General features: G+C 44.0%; 1 long non-coding RNA gene across 1 annotated transcript in view; it reads left to right on the forward strand.

The window, feature by feature from the left end:
- LOC123387033 overlaps positions 1-20,238 on the forward strand; it is a 79,876-nt gene extending 59,638 nt beyond the window's left edge. Inside the window, exons 6-8 of the long non-coding RNA XR_006601381.1 lie at positions 12,606-12,725; positions 13,078-13,144; positions 20,210-20,238. This is a non-coding gene — a long non-coding RNA (uncharacterized LOC123387033). The remainder of the gene's footprint in view (positions 1-12,605; positions 12,726-13,077; positions 13,145-20,209) is intronic.
- Positions 20,239-20,875: the final 637 nt, after the last annotated feature.

Here is a 20,875-nt window from a genome sequence, read left to right on the forward strand (position 1 = left end):
GAAGACCTTTAATCCCCATCTGCAAATTTTTTTTTTCATATAAGGTAACACTCACAGGTTTTAGGGATTAGGACTCAGATTCTTTTTTTTTTTTTTTTGAGAGGGAGGGCATAATATTCATGTTCCTGGAAGTTTGTAGATTGTTCCAACCCTGGAGAAATTTTTAGTAATCTTAATTTCTATGCAGATTCTAGGTTCTTGCTAAATGAGCTCTTCCTTTCTCCTTCTCCCTCCTCCCAGTGTCCTTTCTTTCCCCAAGCCTCCCCAGCTCCTACTCATGTAGGAGGCAGGTCAGACGAAGGCTGTCTTGGTCTTACTCCTAGGCCCCTTGCTCATCCCTGAGGGTGATTTTTCCAAGGACTTATCATAATGTCATGTTTATCTCTTCCGTAAGAGGATTTCTTTTTGGTATTAGTCAACATTTCCTCCCTGCCCCCCTTGGTACCTAGCTATTCATTTTATAATCATCTGTTTGCTAGATGCTCCATGCAAATGGTTCATTCTTCACTCATTTCTCTTGCAGTTTCTAGCTAAACAACAGTATTATCTGCAATAACAATAGCACTTTCAGGTCTTGGCAAATTTAACAGAAAGGAAAAATAATTTTTTTTTTTTTTGAAAATCATATGTTCCCCCTACTCCCCAGAAAGTCTCAAGCCACTGGCTTTGTCTTTCATGCCAGGCCATCCTTCTCTACTACCTGTGCCCCTTTTTGGCCTGAGCAAAGAGAGAAACCACAGAGCTCCCTGACCCTCCAGGGCTGAGTGCTTTGCTGGAAATCTGCTGATCATGCTGTGGGTGCTGGGATCTGCCAGTCAGTGTCCTGCTCACTCCATGTTCTGTCTTGACAGCCTTCAGGTTTGTCAGCAGGGAGGTTTGTTTAATAGGTCAGCGACCCAGTCCCCAGCACTGGGACAAATTCTGAGAATAAGCAAGCAGGAAATTCAGTGGCAAGTCCATTCCCAGACACGGTACTGTAACATGCAGTGTGGGCTCACATAACCCTGCTTTTCTGTGCAAGTCTCTCCAGCATCTGTGTAGAAATTTCCTTGATTTCTTCATTTTGTGATTCAGTGGGCTCCAATGTAAAGAAGATGGGACTTGCATGAACTGGGCAGGATTCATATCCTGGATCTTCCACTGGCAGATATCATCATTTTGTCCAAATTATATGTTGTGATTCATTCTCAGGTTCCAAGTTAGTGAAATGGTCCCAATGAAATCATGTCCAAGGTTGCTCTGAGGATTCAATGAAACAGAGTATGTCATGTGCCTAGCACAATTCCTGACACACGGGGACTTTTCAGCATACACTTCCCTTTTTACTCATGCTCAGACTTGAGCCCTGTTTTTCACTTTGCATTTTCCCCCATGAAGTTTAAGTTCCCCTCTTAATCTCTACTTAGACAGCCACAGTATGCAGTAATGATTAAGGTAACTGGTATTTCTATTTATTAAGCCAGATAACTGTACTAAGTACCTTGTGTGCATTTTCTCATTTAATCCAGACTTAAAAAAAAAAAATCAAAGGAACATTTGAACCCTCATTTGTATTCCTTTCAAATCTCACCCACCTCAATCAGAACATAGGTTTAAAATTGATGAAAATCTCTTCTGGCCCATTTTTATAACTTTGCCACATTTCTGTAGATACTATGTATATAGTAGACAAAATAGTGTTGTTTTCTGTGTTTTAAAAATTTACACAATGGTATTATATTGTATGTTTCTTTCTCCAACCTGGTCTTCAGAATCAACAGTGTATTTTAGCTTTAGTCCGTGAATTTTAACCTTCGCAATAGCTTATTGAAAAAAACACTACTTTTTATCTATATATTCCTCTATTAATGGACAATTAGTTTGTTTTAAAATTTATAAGCAATTCTGTAATGACTTTTCTTTGTCTGTCTCCTTGTTCTGAAATTATTTTTTAAGACAAATCCCTAACAGTCAACCGTTCGCCACATTTTAAAGACTTCTGTTACCTGCCATCACGTGTTAGTCCCCATCTAGCACCATTATCTGTGCTTTCACTGGAAGGATCTGAGAATGTCCATTTTTCCAGGGCATCACTAACATTATATATTCCGGCTCATTTAAAGTTTTGCTGCTCTGATAAAAACCAAAGCAAAACAAAAAGCCATCATCTCACAGATTTAATGCTCATGTCTCTGATGAGTGGGGATACTGGAGATCTTTACAATACATACTGGATATTTATTGTTTTCATTTTGTGAATTTTCTGGGTTTTTTTTTCTGGCCTTTTATCTTCTTCCATATATTTTGTAAATTTGGTGCCCAGTCTGCCATTTATCTTTTAACTTTGGGGTGATTTTTATTCCGCAAAACTTTAAACTTCTTAAATGGTCAGATGGCCAAACTATCAATATTTTCAAAAGAATCTTTTCTATTTTTTTAAATTATTGAATGATGTTCAATTAAACTTTACAATTATACCTGCTATGTGAATGACCCCAAGAGTTAAAAATTATAGTTATGATTTCAGGGGGAAACTGTAATTTAGTTGTGGGACAAGATACTCATAAAACCATAGTCAATAACACAAACTGTCTATGATGAGTGTCAAATATTTGGCATAAAAAAGGGGACTTCATTTTGTCTGCCAGGAAGCTGAGGGCAAAGAGCACTAGTGAGTGCTGAATCACAGTGACTTGATTAGCTTAGGTGACTCACAGAAATGCAGAATATTACGGTTGCAATAGTCCTAAGAGCCATCTAATCCAAAATAAAAATATGTGTCTTTCAAAGCTGATTGAGTTCCCACCAAGATGTCCTGCCAGCAAACCCAGGAGCAGTGCCAGCCCCTCCCCCTGCAGTGTTCCCCTAAGTGCTCCCCAAACTGCCCAAAGCCATGCACTCTCCTGGCTCTTCCCACTGTGTCTCCAGCCTTGGAGTAGCTGGCATGTGGGTCACCACAGTCCCCATAGATCTGCTGTGAGTGGAGACTGCAGAGCCTCTCCCCGCTGCCCCAGCTCTGGGCCCTTCAAACCACAGAGGAGCAGCACTAAGGAGGCTAAGGGTGAAGGATCTGTCCCAGCCTGGTGCTTCCTGCACCCTTTGCTCCTCTGCGTGGTGCTGACAGGTCTTGGGTTGGTGGGATGAGTTTTCAATGCAGAACTTTGTTGTAACTGAAAACTCAGTATTCATCGTGAATCCTGATTTCTTCCATCCTACAACTCACATGGCATCTCATCACTGTCAGATTATTTGCCCACTGTACAAGCCTCTAAGGACTAGGACCCCTCTTTAAGGGAGACGGCATAGCCAGTTGGCTTCTACCAAGGAGGCCTTCTTCTTCTGTTTTGTTATGTTTTTTAATTTTGAAATAATTACAGACTCACTATAAATTGTAATAGTAGAAGAGAAAGATCCAGTGTACCCACCAACCCATCTTTCCCCAGTGATGTCCTTTTATGTAACAGATCTTTACACACAAGGGAATGGATTGGCTCAAAACCATCAACTAGACTATAAATATTATCATATTTTACCAGTTTTTACATGCATACTTTTTGACTTTTTGACTGTATAATTAACATACAGTGTTACGTTAGCTTACAGTGTGCAACATATTGATTTTACACTTCCATGCATTGCTCAGTGCTCACCATGATAAGCAGAGTCACCACCTGTCACTACACAGCGTTATTACAATGTTGTTGACTACACCTCCTGTGCTGTACTTTTCATCTCCATGACTTATTTATTTTATAACTATAAGTTTGTACCTTTTAATCTCCTTGATCTATTTCACCCATGCCCTGTCCATCTTCCTTCTGGCAACCACTACTTTGAGCTCTGTATTTGAGAGTACATGCACACGTTTTTTGGTCTGTCTTTGTATGTAATTCTATGATATTTTATAGTTTGTTTAGACTGATACAGCCTCTATCCCATCAAGTTCCAGAACTGTTCTGTCACCACAGAGGAGTCACCGTTTGTAGCCATAGCCACAGGCAACCGCTTACCTAGGCACTCTCTCTACAACGTTGTCACTTCAAAAATGTATCAGTGGAATCAAATGGAGTCATACAGTTGTATAACCTCTCAGGATTGGCTCGTTTTCATCCTGCATCATGTCCTTGAGATCTATCCAAGTTGCTGCATGTATCAATAGTTTGTTGCTTTTCGTTGCTGAGTAGTATTCCATGATATGGATGTTCTACAGTTTGTATTACCATCCACCTATTGAAGGACATTGGGTTGTTTATAGGTTTAGGGTATTACAAATAAAGCTGCTCAAGTCATGTAACTGGTTGGACAAATTAAATATATGACAGTTACAGAGATATTTTAGAAATGAAATCTTTTAATCTTTGTCAATAGAAAAATATACACATTTCTAGATGAGTTCTTTCCTGCCTTTATACTTCAAGGGGTTTCTTAAGTGGGTATCTTGGCAAATGTCTATTTCCAGGTGAATCTTCTGATATCTACCAATGATTTTCAGACTTATGTTTGCGAAGACCAAGGCTGGTGCTCTGCCATTAGAGGTCACCCTTCTGAAAATACTAGCAGTCAAAACTTGTCATTTACTATCCTTATTCTCGCTTCGGGGCCATTGTTCATTTTCACCTTGTTTCATTGCCTCCCAACCATTTATTACTCTGACTTCACGATCCTTATGGATTTGTCCCCGTGTTTGTTGACTGCCCTTTCCATGAAAGCTGGACTTTGCTTTGTCCTTTGCTGTCTCCCAGTTTTTAGCTTGAGGACCGGCTTAGAGCAGGTGTATAATAAATGCTTGTGAATGAATTATGTTTTTGACACATAAGGGAAATCTTAAAAACTCTTCCTAAAAGACTATATTGAAGTGAATGTAAGTAAAACCCACCAAATAAGTAAAGTGAAGGAAAATTATTCCAGGGTTTGGATTTAGAAAGCCCAAATTGGAATCTCAGCTCTGCCCCTTACTGGCTCTGAATCTATAGGCAAATGGTTTACTGTCCTTGCTAAAGTTTTTTCATTTCTAAAGTCACTTCATTTACAATACCATCATCTTCACAGGGTAATTGTGAAAAGTGTAAAGCTCAAATAAGGCAAATTGTGTGAATATTCTTTGTGAGACATTCAAGTGCTGTATAAATCTAAGGAATTCTCCCCAATGCTGTCGTTATTATCTCTTCCTTCTCTCTCTTCTTCTCCCCTCCCCCCTCTTCTTCCACCATCCTTCTTATCATTGCCACCATCATGGCCTTTTCCCCCCAGGGAGCATGAAAACATCCAGGCAATAGCAAATCTGAAATCACGACATTCGTGTGACATTCCATCCAGTAGAGGGCAATAGTTCCTATCAGCTAAGTCCAATGTCTTAAAGCATCAAGTCAGTCATGGCAACTTATAATCATTTATATTTATTGTCACGGGAAACACACAAACACACGCATATCTCCTAGTAATCCTTCCATTCAGCGATCTCTGGTGTTCTTGTTTGATACATTGCTTTGTAGCCCAAGCTTCTTTTGGATGTGTCTGGCTGCCATGAAACTTATCTTTAAAAAAAAAAAAAAAAAAAAGGATTTACATTCTCTCTTTTCCTGGTTGACTGGGCAAAATGCAGAACCAACTGTGGCTCAAAAACAGTAACACAGGCATGCTTCTCTTTTGACTATTTATATCCTTGGCGTTGATATTATAAAATAGGATAATTGTTTTGCTTGATTAGGTCCTCTGAGAATCTTCCCACTCAAATGAGAATTCTCCCACCTGCGTTTTCTGTTTGCTGACTTTCACTATATGTATTTCATAAAGGGATTGGTGGGGAGGATTCTTCAAAGAAACTGATCTCTGGAGTCTATCTGGAACAACTAGGAACTCCCTCCCATAGTGCCTATCAGTAGCCATGTCATCTGTGCAGGCATAGATAGTCTGGGAAGTTGCTGAGGGGTTTCAGTACAAAGAGTGAGTATGGTTGGGTCTTTGACTTACTGCTTTAATTTACTGCCAGGGGAATCACACTAAAGTAAGGGAGGGTAGCCATCTCAGGGAAGCAGAGAGAGAGAGAGAGAGAGAGAAAGCAGCTCATATCCTTTCAATTAATGAGATCTAGTGAGTATATCTGGGGATAGTTCTGGAATACCACTTCTTTTTTATGGAGTTCTTTTAATCTTTGAATCATACCAACCCCCTTTATTAAGCAAGGCAGGGAGGTATTCAAGTAAGATGGTTTATACATTTGAGTATTCATTCATTCATTCATTCATCCATCTAATGTCAATGGAAAGCCTACTGTATGCCAGGAAGTGGAGGTTCAAAAGGAAATAAGATCAAGATTCCTTCCCCGTTTTAAGTAGTGCCTAGTCTCTGGGGGAGGCTAATGTAAACCATTAATGATCCTACAGAGGAGTAAGTGCTGGAACAGAGCTAAAGGTGCAGGGCTAGGACAGCACAGTGGAGGTGGTGATTGGCTGTGTTGGCAGGAGCTTTCTCAGGAGGTGCAACTGTGGCTGTGTGCTGTGTGACTTGTTTCAGGAGGTGTATTTTTCATCTTATTTCACCCTCTAAGCAAACCTTGGTTCATGTCTACAGGAATCCTGGATGAGAAGGATGTAGTCCATTTGTACTATTCTCACTCCCCCTGTAAGTCTTCCCAGTCCTGCCTGGTACTAAGTTGTGATTAGATTTGATGGTAGTGAATGGGTGACCATTGGCACATACTTCCCAAGAACTAAGGATGGGAAGCCTGATTTTGATGCCTTTGGGAAAATGTCACCTTCCTCCATCTTTCTTATTACTTGGCCAAAGAGAGAACTGAATGGAACTTGTTTGGCTGGGACCATACTAACTTTTCCCCAAGACAGGGCATACCTCTCAGTATTCTTTTTTTTCTCTCTCTCTTTTTTAAAGATTTTATTTATTTACTTGACAGAGAGATCACAATTAGTCAGAGAGGTAGGCAGAGAGAGAGGAGGAAGCAGGCTCCCTGCTGAGCAGAGAGCCTGATACGGGGCTCGATCCTAGGACCCTGAGATCATGACCTGAGCCAAAGGCAGAGGCTTTAACCCACTGAGCCACCCAGGTGCCCCCCTCTCAGTATTCTACCAGGATTGCTTTGAGGCCATTTAGAAAAAGTACTAACTTAGGGAGAGGATACTGGAAGCTTTAGATGGGTGTAAGAGGCCCTGTTCCAGAAGAAAAACTCTCTTCCTCCACTGAAGGCTTCCATGACTGTAGGTAATATATTCTCCCTTCTTTAGGACCATATTACCCTATATACTGCTCTGTGTATTAATTTGGTCATTTCGCCAAGCATCTTCTTCTCACTGTTGGATCTCCAAGATACCTTTAGGATATGCCTGAGGGCAGAAGTTTGGCCTTCTAGCATGTTGCATCCTCTGGAACCCCAGTCTTTGGGCATTGATTGAGTGGCTGCTCCTTTGGCAGAATGAGTGAATAGAGATGACACACCAGCCAAATGCTCAAAGCTGGATTCTCTCAGCTGTGATCAAGCTGAGGGCAGCGCCTAGCCCCAGGGACAGCACAACCCACACTCCTGGGCTGGGAACATTTCAGACTCATACTGGCTCAGCTCTGGAGCTGACTGTGGCCAGCGGGGACACTGAACCGTTTGCTTGTTCTGTCGGCAGCCCTGAAGAACTGGAGTCCTTCCCCTGTGGGTGAAGTCTAAATTTAGCCCTGAAGAAGCTGCCTTCCCATTTTGCTGGAGAAAAGCTCTTTTCACTGGAATGGGCCTCTGCTTTGATTAAGTGGGAGGACCCACATCTGGGAATACATAAACTTTATTGTCCTTGGATGATAAAACGATTTCCCTGCCTACTGGTTTTCCGCCTTTTTAGCCTGGAGTGTGATTGCCTCTACTTATGACTGTGTTGGCTAGGGCAAGCCATTTGGCTGTAGACTGGGCTCCCAAAAACTGGAGCCTAGGCTGGAGTTGACACCTGGGGACACTGTTGTATCCCTACTTCACCTCTGGAGGCCGAGCTCTGTGTGTGCAGAGTATGATAAAGACCAGGAGGCTGGGTCTTTTGCAAGATCCTGGAAGAACATGAGGCCCAGGTTTGTACCCTTTTAGAGCAGATTCTAGGATTTCAGGAGGACTGAAATATCCTGGGGCATCCTTATAAGGATCTAGGGTTCAAGGTCTTGGGGCCCATACTGTACCCATACTAAAGTGAACATGAGACTCCTATCTTGGACAGACACCAGCCCTAAGGGATTCTCTACACAGAGAAAGGCTTCTAAGACTTCTCCTGATCCAGAGCAGGCTCCTCAGGTGATTCCTATCCCAGAACCCCTCAGCCATTTGAGTTTTATATGAATAGTTTAGGAAGCTGACAAGTGAACATTCTTTTAAAAGTCAGCTCCCCTAGGGCATGGTCACATCTCCTTTGATAAATGTTTCCCTTGCTGTCCACTGATTCAAGCTCCAGCTAACTCATCTTCTGAAATACAGGGCAGAGAGCACTGGACTTGGATTCAGAAAAGCTGGGTTGCCAGATGGTCTTGTTTTACTGCTTATTAGCTGTATGACTTTGGGCAAGGTACCTTCTCCAGACTTCTCTGTTTCCTTGTCTGAAAAATGGCAATAAACCTGTAGTCATATTCTCTTGTCAGCACAAAGTGAGAAGATATTATATATTTTCAAAAATTCTTTGTAGAAGTAGATTCCTTCTCCATCAAGTGACCTGGGCTGGCAGTAAATTTTTGGATTTGATTGATTCCCATACACCCCACACCCCATGGAAATCTCTTCTCTCAAAGAGCTCTCTTCGGGACACTGGGGGGCTTGGTAGCTCAAGGGAACTCCTGCCTGATCTCTTAAATCTCTTTTTTTCCTGAAGAAGAATGGTGAGGAGGTCTGGGAGCAAGGAATCATGACTTCTGGATTGATTGAGCAGCTATTTTGCTGAATGCCCATAAGCAGATTGTACTTGGTCTGACTTTACCTCAGTTTGTTGGTCTGTAGAATGGATACACAAGTACCTGTAAGCAGACCTTGAGAAACAACTTAGTGAGAATTTAAGAGGAAAACTATAATAATTGCAATGTTGTAGACATCATCCAAATCCAGTATATCTTCTGATCAGAACCTAGAGATGGGTAATTTTCTCAGGCTACTCTGGGCAAAAATCAACATTAGTACCAGAACAAGCTTCCCCATTTAACAATAATTGATAAAGTGGAAAAGAGTTAGACTGAGTATAAAGAAATTATGCTCTGGGTGAGGAAGAATTGGAAAGCCACCCTCTTGCTGTAATTTTCCAGGATGTCCTGGATAGCCCCCAGAAGTCATCTGTGTGGAAAGAGCTCAGGAACATTTTATAAGCTAGTAAAGCATTGTTGGGGGGTAGGGTGGGGGGGAGTGATAGATTCTTTGGAATTTATCTGCATGGATGATGTCACTTTCTCAGCACAGGGAGCCAAACTGTCTCGATGTCTGTGGCCTCTTTCTGGAATCATTTTCCAGTAGTTAATCCCAGGTGACCCTTGAGGCCACTTCCCTGTCAGAAATTGTTGGCTTTTAGTGAGAGGTGGCCCTTTCTGGGTGCCTGAAGTTGGCAAGGAAGCTCCTCCTTGAAGCCTAAGTGGAAAGGAAATTGATGGCTTCTCTGGCCTGAGGTTCTCTCTCCTGCAGGCTCATGTCTGGGCAGTCCAAGCCTCATAATTTTAAATCTTTGCCTCTTTGCCTCCATAAGCTGTCATAACTGTCACCCTCACTAGCTAGACACCATCCATAAAGGCTCAGTACAATTACCTGCCTCTAGCTTGGGGGACAATAATGTGGCTTCCAACAGCTGACTGGGAAGCTGGAAGCACCCTGCTATCTCTTAAGACCAGGCTGAATCCCTGGCTTTGTCATGGGAGACAATGTCACATCATCTTTCCTTAAGCTTTAGTTATTATAAAATGGTGTTCATTTTAATTTGGACATTTAAAGAATGTGACAGTGAATCCAGAAACGGGAGGAGACAAGGAGAAGGGGGAAAAACGAACATTTATTGAGCATCTAGTATGCATTAGGCATCATGCTGAAATATTTTTATGTACATAGTTGCATTTAGCTCTTAAAACAACTCCCTAGGCTAGGACATTACAGATCTCATGTTATAGATGTGGGAATTAAAATTTGGAGAGCCGAAAATAAAATGAAGCATTACATGACTTTTTCTTGATTTTCTTGAAGGTTGGCTTCTCAGTAGAGGTGCATCTTGTGCTAGGAAGATTAGAACAAGGATCCCGATGTCACAGTAACAGGGACACACTGAGATTCTACCTGATAGATACAGTGCCCTCAGGAGACCAGAAGACCATCACCCAATAGTGTGATGGGATTTTCTAGGCAAAACCACTCTCTCCTCCAGGAGGAGAGTTGGGATAACCAAATTTTGCCATTCCTTACCTCTAGGACAGGGTGACCCTTCAGAAATCAGCTGTTCTCGAGACGGCTGTACAGGTCCCCAGTGCTGGCTGCCAACGTTGTTCCAAAATCTGTGTGCTGCCCAGACCAGCTTTGGGAAATAAGCATCCCTGTCCAGCTGGCGAGACCCAGGCTGACTCATCTGGCCGTGGGAGCCTGAGCATCAGCCTGCCCTCCTGTCTGCCACCACCTCTGCCGTGACTATGGTGGCCAAAAGTCGTGGCCCAGACTGGGGTCTGATGCTGCATGCTGCTGGCTGCCCCTCCCTGTGAAGGAACATTCTGGAGGCAGCGAGCTCAGTGGCATGCCCCCTGCATTCCAAGGCCTCCTTCCTTGCCTGTGGCTCAATCCCCCATGACCCAGGGTGTGGAACATGATTCCTTTCTCCAGAAGCCCCGTGACTGAGCTGAGACAGGAGGGGTCTGCAGTCCCTCTTCGGCCGGGGACAGCAAAAGATGCTTATCCCCCAGAGACAGGAATCCTCTGGGTGGGTGGTGGTGAGCTTGGGGAGCGGCTGCCCCGCCAGCTGTCTTTAAGAAAGGTCTGCCACTTTCTGACCTGCTGCTGACCTGGACTCAAGTGGCGGCCACTCCCCTGCCATTTGCCCCTGTGGTGAGAGAGTGGGACAGAGGACGCCATGGCGCTTTTTGGAGTGCTGAAGTGAAGTTTTGACAGATTCCAAAGAACATCAAAGTGCAGAACAACAGCCAATACATCATAGTCTGTCACCAGGGCCCCCACCCCTGATTATCACATTAAATCAGCAGCGGGCACATTTCAGCTGTAGCTCAGCGGACGCCTACTGCAGCTCATAGTTTCTCCTTCCAGAGTTAAACAAATATGGCAATGGTTACATTGAGAAATCTGTGCTCTCTGGTCTACATTCAGCAGCTGAACCCTTCATGGCACGTGCATGGGTGCGCACGTGCACACACACACACACACACAGAGAAGCATACTGCTTAAGAAGGCAGATAATTGGAATGACATAGAACAGAACACAGAGGTGGGTTCTAATCCTCGCTCTGCCACTTCATAGCTTGAAATCTTCAGCAAGTTAGTAAATACCTCTGGCCTCAGCTTCCTTAGAGTAAAATACATGTATCTCCAAACTGTTGAGTTTAGTTGGTAGCAGTTCAACATTCATTCCTGTCTGGGAACCATGGACAGTGCTTGCTAGTCATGTTGTTTTGTTTTTATTTCTCGATATGTTTACGTTTGGGATGTAAGAAAGATGAAACATTCTCTTCCACTAAAGCTTTGCTGAGAGATATGTGTGAGTGAAAGGGAGGCAGGCCACTCAGGGTTTGAGTTTCAAGTGATGAAGGAAATTCTTGCTGGCTTGGTATTTCCCTGGGTAAATTCTCACCGGGGGTGGGAGCGGAAGGGAACTTCAGAAAGAGCTTATGCTGATCTTTAAAACCGTTTCCCCCAAACTCTGGAGCATCCAAAGAAAGCAGAGTTATCTGCCAGAATGTCCCAGAAAGAACAACAGGCATATGAATTCTGTGCCACATGATCAGGCATAAGAAATGTCACATTTCTTTTATTACTTTAAATTAAATTTGATATGCTATTGTAGCCATTCTGCCAGGCTGGTGGGAAATTCAGTCCAGAAGTGCCCCCTTCTTCTCAGTTCCTGTGAATGTCCACCCAGCACATGCAGGGATGGCTCTCTAGTCTTCAGTCCACATGGATGACCACGGATGTATTTCATTTGCCAGGTCCTCAACATCCTAGGAGGCTGGTGGCTCTACCTTCTCTTGGCAAAGCTTTGCCATGGCTGTAATTTCTCCCTGAGGCCCTGCTGTCTCCCTAGAGGGCTTTCAGGGAGACAGAAACTTTCTGCCTGAGAACACAGATCTCCAGCCCTTTATCATCCTGGAGGAGGCCCTAGAATTCTTTTCAGTCCCCTTCTCTATCTTTTGGTGAGGATAACCAGTAATCTCCCTTCAGAGAGCCTTTAAAAACAACAATGATAGCCTCTGCTTCCTAGGGCTGGGGGAAAGATAGGTTGTCCAGGTTAACTAGAATTAATCAGTTCTGTTATTGAGAAGGGTAACAAGATAGGACTGGAGGATTTGTCTGGGGATTCCTTGAGGGAAATGGAAGAGAGAGATTTAAAGAATCACATGTGAAACTGGATAAGATTCTGTTTCCTCTAAAATACCAGTCACTTTCCTTCCTTACACTTCTACCTTTACAGAGGTCACCAGGCTATGGGGGAAGGGCTGCAAAGGAAGAGAGCAGCTCTGTGGAGCCCAGGAACCAGCAGAAGATACTGCCTGCCAACCACATGGAATTAAAATCCTTGTAAATTAAGAAGGTGCTTGCTGGGGGATGATCTTATTTGACAGAGCCACTCTGCAAGATGGGTGGGGTAGTTGTTAATCCCATTTTCCAGATAACAAAACTGAGGTTCAGAGGGGTTTAAAAGATGTGCGCAAAGTTACAGAGCTGAGTGGCAGAGCAAGACAAGTCAAATTCAAGTCTACTGGACTTTTTCTTCAGGAGTCCACAGTTTTGCTCACAATTTTAGATTAGGCTTCAGCACCATCCGTCAGTGGCTTAGGATGTTTGCCTTTTGGCAGTGATCTGGCAATCTGGAAACTTGCCGATAAATTTTGTCTAACTCTTGTTCTTATGCTATTTTTTTTTTTTTTTTTTTTAACTTTCAGGAAGAGGAGCCAGAAGTAGAATATATTTCTTAGGAGAGAATGTACTCTGGACTTTGATGCATATCTGGTAGGTTCCCAAAGTCTAGCTTGTGGCAAGTTTGAGACCATGTAGCTAATTCCATGTGCATTCAATAGACTACCTTAGTGAGGGGAGTAATTTTATAAAACTATTAATTCAAGTTTCAAAAAAGAATTGCAGGAAACGTATTTCTGACTATTTAGAAGTGACTCATTATGGGGCTATTTGAAAACTATATATTATTTTTATCAGTAAATAGAATTGCCTATAGTCAATGTTATCTCGTCACATCCAGGGATTCTAAGATCCGGTTACCCATTTCCCTCAAAACAACTGACAGCAAAGCTGGGGAAGAGAAAACCCACCACAGTCTCTGCAAGGCGAAACCTCCCCTAAACCCCACTGTACGCTCTACCGCCACACCCTTCCCTGCCAAGTAACAGAGGGCAGATAAGATGGAAATGTTCATTCCAATTCCCCAGCCAGTGAGATATCAGGCTCAGAAGAGGTTCCATAACCAGAAAATCTTGGCTGCAGTTTCAGTGTTTGGAAGCAAAAAAGGAAAATCAAGGAGTGCCTTAGATAGCCTTTCTTATGGGGCTTTGTCAGGATAGGGACTTTTGAATACTTAAATTGAAACAGAGGATGGCTAAGAGTTCATTTCCCCATTAAATCTCAGACGGTACAAAGTATTTTTCTATAAAGTACATGATCCACTTTTCATTAGCTGGTATTTGGCCTCACAATGTGAAGTGGGAATATTCAACTCTGTCTTTGTCAGCTGGGTCCTGGGACACGGTATCGTATCCATTCCCGGCATAAAGAGCTCTGGTCCCAGAACAGTTGAGCAGAGCTAAAGTTTGCTGTTTCCAAAATGACCATCTTGGAACAGGGCTTCCAGCTGGAGAATGATGGGTCAGCCCAGGCAGTTTTCTACTTGTTTCATACAGAAGGAGGTGGTCCAGGTCTTTGTCTCCTAAACAATCCCAGGCTTTGACACTTCCTGAGAAAGCCGGGCTCGTTCCCTTGTATGCCACAACTCTGGAAAGCAGCTCTTCCTGTAAGGAGGACAATGGTCCTTATGGGAAGGCTAGGGTTGCATGGGAGAAAGATTTGAACAGCAAGGAGAAGCATGCATGCTTTGCTGGCAAGGAAAACGGCAGGCCCAGAACACTGTGGTAGGTTGAGTGAGGTGTCCCGAGGTCTCGGTGGTGTCTGCCTGGAGCAGAGCAGAGGTGGTTGGAAGGAGGTAAAAGAGGTTAGGAAGGTAGTGGGAGGTAGAAGGAGGTGGCCCAGTGTGTTTAACACCCAATTTAGGGATCTGGGACTTGTAGTACTGGTCTTTGGCTCTCAAAAGTGTGGTCCAAAGACCAAGCATCCTTGTCACCAGAGAGCTTGCGTTTTAAGAGGAAACCCAGGAGATCTGTATATTCATTCAAACACTGCTCTAGGCTGAGAGCAAGTAGGAAAGATTTGGAGCTGGAGGGTAATGTGATGGTGGAGGCACTTGGGAATGAGTCCATTCAGATGCTTGGAAAACCTTCACTTAGGATTTCCCTGGCCACGACCCTGAGGAGGAGAGTCAGACAAGTCTTTTCACCAGAGCACTGATGCCCGAGATAGGCGTCCACCTCCTGGCTTCCCCTCTGGTGGCAGCAACCACGGTGATCACCCTAGACTTTGCACAACATTAAGAAATGTGTGTTCAGGACGCGGCCATCCCCAGGATCTGTGGGTTTTTTTGAAGCCAGATTTCATGGCTGCGGCTGCTTATCTCCAAACCCTGGGGAGCAGGGATAGTGCCGGGCTGCCAGTCCACCACAGCCACACAAACTCGCAGCCACTCCTGGAGGTGCCAGAGCTTCTGGGAAAGACATTTCAGAAGTTTTCTGCAACTGCAACAAATTGTTGGGGTCTGCCCCGCAGCACTGCTGTGACCCGCTTTTCTCAGTCTTTGGGCAGCCAGTTCCTGAACCTGGACACTCCCAGGGCCTCTTGGTCTCTGCTTCAAATGGGGTATGATGAGCATTGCCCCTAACACCTTCTCTCTCTGTCCAAGCATGACGACCTTGCTGAATGGGCAGCACAGACTATGTGTCCTGGGCCTCTTGCCCCAGCAAGGTGGCGGGGGGGGGGGAGGTGGGGGGGTGGTTGCTCCTTTCCTGGAGGTGGTGAAGACCAGGGAGGTGGTCATCTAGATCTGGGACTGGGTTGGGTCTGCATCTGTAAGAAGAAAGAAAGGGTGGGTGACAGAGAGAGAACTCTTTGAATGGGAAGATTCTAGGATTCTCAACTTTGAAAGGAAAAGGTATAAACTTAGCTATCAGTTAATTCCTGCCTTTTTCAGTTTTTCTTTGAGTCTTAGTCTTCTGTCCAAAAGGAGATGGTAGTAGCTTCTTGAAGGTCAGGAGAGTCTGAACGTGTCAGACCAGTGTCAGTCCTCCTCTCCAGAGCTGTTGCCTCTTTTCTGCCATTTCTTGCAACTAAACTTCTGAAGTAAATAGTTCCCCTCTGGGAATTCAGATCAACTAGAGGGAATATAAGTCTTGTATACATGACATTTTGAATTTGAAGGCTACAGTTTAGAATACCCATTTGTTGAAACCAAACCGTTTCCTAGAATGGAGTCTTCAGGGGACCCGCTTCACGAACTGAATTGTCATTAGCACGTTAGTTATTTGATAGCAAATGGGTTCTCTTAGGACCCAGAGGTAATGCAAAGCATTTGTTCAAGTGTCTCTGGTTTAATATAGTACACTACATTATTTTTTTCCTACTTTTACTGAGTAAAATCTGTACTTTGTGAGTTTAGAGACTAACCTCTGATGAATTCTGCTTATTCTAAATGTATTCTCACACAATGAGTCCCACAACTGGAGGTTATCAATGTTGTGGAAAACCTCCCGTAAAGTTTTCTTCTAACACAGATCTGGGGAAACACAGAAGACTCCTTGAATGGTCACAGTTACCTTTTCCCAAGACCATAAAGAAATATATTTTTGTTTCCTACCCCAAACACAGTATAACTCATTTCCCGTTTTTCCTGGGAGATTGTGGTAACATGGGGAGGCCTGGGGGGTCTCTGGGATAAAGCCGCTTGTGAAACAACCATGGGGGGATTCCAGATCTGACTTAATCAACATTTCTCAAGATCTGTAGACCCATAAAAGTGTTTGCTTTCTTACCCCAGTTCAGCAGGCTGATTTATTTCTCTCACCCTGCTGACGCTGTCGCTGCTCAGAGCAGTTCATTTGTCAGGTTGAGAGAATTACAATTTGCAGGACCCTCACTAGTGCTATCTCAGTTTATAAATTTCACGAATTACAATTTATTGCTATGCACCCTGCAGAGTCTCATATTAATAAATTGCATCTCATCTGCAAAAGCACGTGTATATGGCTCCCCTGGACATAGGCTTATGGTCCTAGAGCTGCGGCACGCCTGCATGTGGCCAGCACACAAACACCGCTGTTCTGCCTGAACCGGGCCCCCAGTCAAGTTCCCGCAGCCTCCGTCTGATTCTGACTTCCCTCGTGGTGGCTGCTCGCGGGTCCTGCTCTCTTGTTTTCATCTCCACGGGGATGCTGTGTAAAGGAGGCCAGACACCATCTGTGTATGTTTGTGTTGTGGTGGGGAGGGTGTGGTGGTAGGAAGAACTTTATCCCTTCCAGAATGCACAGATTTCACCTTGTAGATTTGATCAACCTGGAGGTACACACACACACACACACACACACACACGCACAAAATCCCATTAATAATGCAAAACTTTTTTTTGCTTACTCTTGTCTTTACCAGCCACTAGATTCTCAACTTGTTCTCTGGAAGTCCTTTGGGGCTTCTTACATGCTCTCAGAAAGCCAGTCCAGCTGTCCATATGGTCAGACCCCACAAGGCATCTTCCATTTTCCCTTTCTCTCCCTGCTCTGGGCTCTTCTGGGCAGGGTTACTGACACCTGTCAAGCACCTTACAGCTTTTGTCGGGCACCCCTAAGTCCACCCATCACCTTTGTTTCTTACTGAATACCTGCTGGTTCCATGTGATTCCTATTGGGCTTGCCATGATTCTCACTGTCTCATCTGCCATGAATCTCTAAGTCCCTGCTATGGTCTGGTTTGTGTTCTCCCAAAATTCATACACTGAAGTCCCTAACCATAGCTTCCCCAGAATGGGATTGTATTTGGAGACAGAGTCTTTACAAGGATAATTCAGTTAAATTGAGGTCATTAGGATAGACCTGAATTTAATAGGACTGGGGTCCTTATAAGAGGAGGAGATTTGGACATGGAACGGGACAGAGGAAAGACCACGTGAAGACACAGATTGATGACCGCCATCAACAATCCAAGGAGAGACGCTTCAGAAGAGACCAACCCTGCCAAAATTTTGATCTCAGACTTCTAGCCTCTAGAACTGTGAGAAAGTAAATTTCTATTGTTTAAGGTACTTAATTACGGCAGCCCTAACAAAGCAATGCAGTCTCCTGCCAGGAACTGTCTGGAGACTTCATGACGACTAAGCTGGGTACCAGTGGATATCAAGTCGGGGATAAGAGCCTGTGACTTCTGTTGAGATTTTGCTTTCTTAGAGGAGCCTCGAAGCTCTGCTTCTGGTGCCCTTATGGCTTTTGGTGTATGTGGACTAGCCCAGCCCAGTCTGGCACAGTCTACTCTTCCAGGCTCTTCCCCACAAAAGACCTGTGCTCAAATCACACTGGACTTATTATTTCTGGAAACTATTGCGACTTAGTTAGAACTAGGGCCTCAGATCCCCCAGGGAGATGTGAAATCACAGGGATCCTGTTTGTGGCTGTGGGAGCTGAGGAAGAGACAGCTGCTGCTGGAGGTGTATCTCTGGAGGCTGAGAAAGAAGGAAGAAATATCCTGGCTGCTCCCTTCTTTCCACCCTCCATCCCCCATCAAGTGCCTCCTGTCGGCTGAGCCCACTGGAAAGGGTCTGTGAAATGGAGCCTGCAGGGGTCCGCCCTGGCCACAGAGAGCAGAGCCCAGGACCAGCCTTCCTCTCACACCCCTGCATTCGTTGCCTGTGGCTGCCACAAGCATTAGTGGGAATTTGGTAGTCTGAAGCAACAGAAATTGATTCTCTTACCATTCTGGTGGCCAGAATTTCAAAATCAAACATCAACAAGGCTACACTCCTTTCCAAGGCTCTAGGAGAGAATCCTTCCCTGCTCCTTCCAGCTTCTCATGGTTTCAGGGGTTGCTCAGCTGTGGCGGCACCCCTCCAATCTCTGCCTCCCTCTTCCCATGGCCCTCTCTTCTCTCTGTGGGTCTTTCCTCTGTGTGACCCTTGTCATTGGATTTGGGACCCACTCAGATCTTCCAGGGTGACCTCATCTTGAGATCCTTTACTCACTTACATCTTTTCCAAATAAGGCTGCATTCCCAGGTTGCAGGGACTGGAATGTGGGTGTACTTTGGGGGGCCACCAATCAACCCACTGTAGTCTCTTTAACTTTGTTCAAGTGATTCCCCAATCCTTCTCTAACTAGAAAAATCCTGCAAGTCTCCACTCCGGGGGGTCACTTTCAGTACGAAACCTTGCTGGAACTATGCTATCAGGCAGGCTCACTTACAACATTCCCGGGCCTGGTCATTCTTTGTTCACATGCATGGTGCTTATCAGCTTGGTGGTTCATTCCATTAGACCATGAGCTCCTAAGAACAGAGGAGGGCCTGTGTCGTCTGCCCCAAGAACCAACTTCACATAGCTTCTCTCTTCCATGAGGAGCAAGATCTTTCTGTCTGGGCCCCAGTGCTCTCTTCCTGCTTTGGGTCAAAATAGCTTTCCTTACTCTTGAACTGCATGTGGCTCTGTCCTCCTCCTTGTTGAGCACCTCATGCGTCTGAAATTTGTCCCCGCGTTTTGTCGGAACCCCCTCCTTCCTGGACCTATATCACACAGGATCCCTAGCACGATCCTTGTTCAAGAAGGGCTGCTGGTAAAAAAAAAAAAAGAGTTTTGTCAGAACCAAACAGGTCCAGGACTAGAGGTGGGGAATGAAACATTTTGTCATTGTAGCATTTCTGATGGAATTTGATCTGGAATTTGGGATAAAGAGTAAGCCTAGTCTTTAAAAACACATGTAGGGGCACTTGGGTGGCTCAGTCAGTTAAGTGCCTGCCTTCAGCTTATGTCATAATCTCAGGGTCCTCAGATGGAGCCCTGAGGCAGGATCCTTGCTCGGGGGAAGCCTGCTTCTCTCTCCCCCTCTGCCTATTGCTCCCCCTCCTTGTGTTCTCTTTCTGTCAAATAAATGAATAAAATCTTTAAAAAACAAAAAACAAATAAACACAATTAAAAATAATAGGCAGGTACTTTTCTATAATGACTGATTTTTACATTTTGTTTCAAGAAATTTTGTAAAAACCTCCTAAAGTCCTATAGAGAAAAACTTGATTACCTGTAACACTTGGGAAATGGGGAGTTTTGTTCTTTTAACTTGTCATAAGCAAAACCCCTTTTCATTTTTAATTCTGCCTAAATTATGTCTTTCCTGTTTCAGTAGCTGAAGGGATAGCAAATGGGCTGCTTACTTTCTGTTCATAGGATAAAGGACTAAAGACGCAGGTTTGGGATAAAGCTGAGTAATCTGGGGTGTAACCTTGAAAAAGTTCCGTTTATCTACTTGTTTTCTGGGGATTTTATATTTTTCTCCAAAAGTAGAGAACAGAAAATATGCCATTGTGCGAAGTTTTCTTTTGCTGACTTCTGATTAATTTTAGCTTTCCTTCTGCAACGCTAAGAACATTTTTGTTAGCAGTGACTAACTGCATCTTTTTAGATGTTAGAGAGTATTATAAACATTGGCACAGGGAGATGTTTTGACTTTTCCAGGCTTCTTCTGCTTCAGTACTTGTAGTTAGGTGTGGATGTATGTATGTAACCAAGTGTGGGTACAACCGAGTTAGCCTAAAGTGGACAGAACTACAAGAGTGAATGAGAAAAGCAGCAGATTAAATGTCAGAAACCTGTCCGTTTTATCCCTGTCTGTACTACTGAGCCAGGCTAGGACCGTTGGCAAGCAAATTTACTGGATCTATTTTCTCTTCTAAAAATGAGGCTAATTCTCATCTCTGCCTGCTTTCTAGGATTGTTATGGGAATGCGAGCAGATGTTTTAAAAATGCAATAAAATACTGCGCAGACCTCACATGCTGTTTCTGTGACACCCGGTCCCGTGAAGAGGTACTGTTTTTGTAAAGGACTACTGCTATTAATTGGTATCATTGTTGCTTAATTCCTAACACTAATTCTGCTTTTATCACACTCGAATTTGTATATAATGGGCTCATCACACAGCCATGTACCCCCGTCTGCCGTACCCAGGTCTGCAGTCATTTGCTATGTGCCAGCAAGAAGCTAGACTCTGCTCTTTTACCCCCCATGAATCCTTGATGTCTCCCTTGTGTCAAAAAAAAAAAAAAAGAGAGAGAGAGAATTAGACGCCAGAGAGACACTATATATAGTTTTTCTTTGACTGCTGGAAAAGATAAGTGGCTGAAAAGAGACGGGAATTGTTTGCCTATAAATTGAGTGCCAGCAGGTTTATCGCTGAATGCTGGAGATTATGTTGAGTGGAGTAATCAGGAGGAAGAAGGGGAGGCTACAATAACACTGCGATAGGGACTATTTGGAGTCCACAATCAGACCTTCCTTGACTTATGCACCCTGCGTGGAAAGTGCTTATGTTACAAAACAGCGTGAGGTCCTGGCCCCGAGATACTTATGTGTCTCCTGGGTAGTGAGGCGGCCATT

This window comes from Mustela putorius, unplaced genomic scaffold, assembly GCF_011764305.1.
Source record: "Mustela putorius furo isolate JIRA1106 unplaced genomic scaffold, ASM1176430v1.1 tig00003845_pilon_pilon_pilon, whole genome shotgun sequence".
Taxonomy (NCBI): Eukaryota; Metazoa; Chordata; class Mammalia; order Carnivora; family Mustelidae; genus Mustela; species Mustela putorius.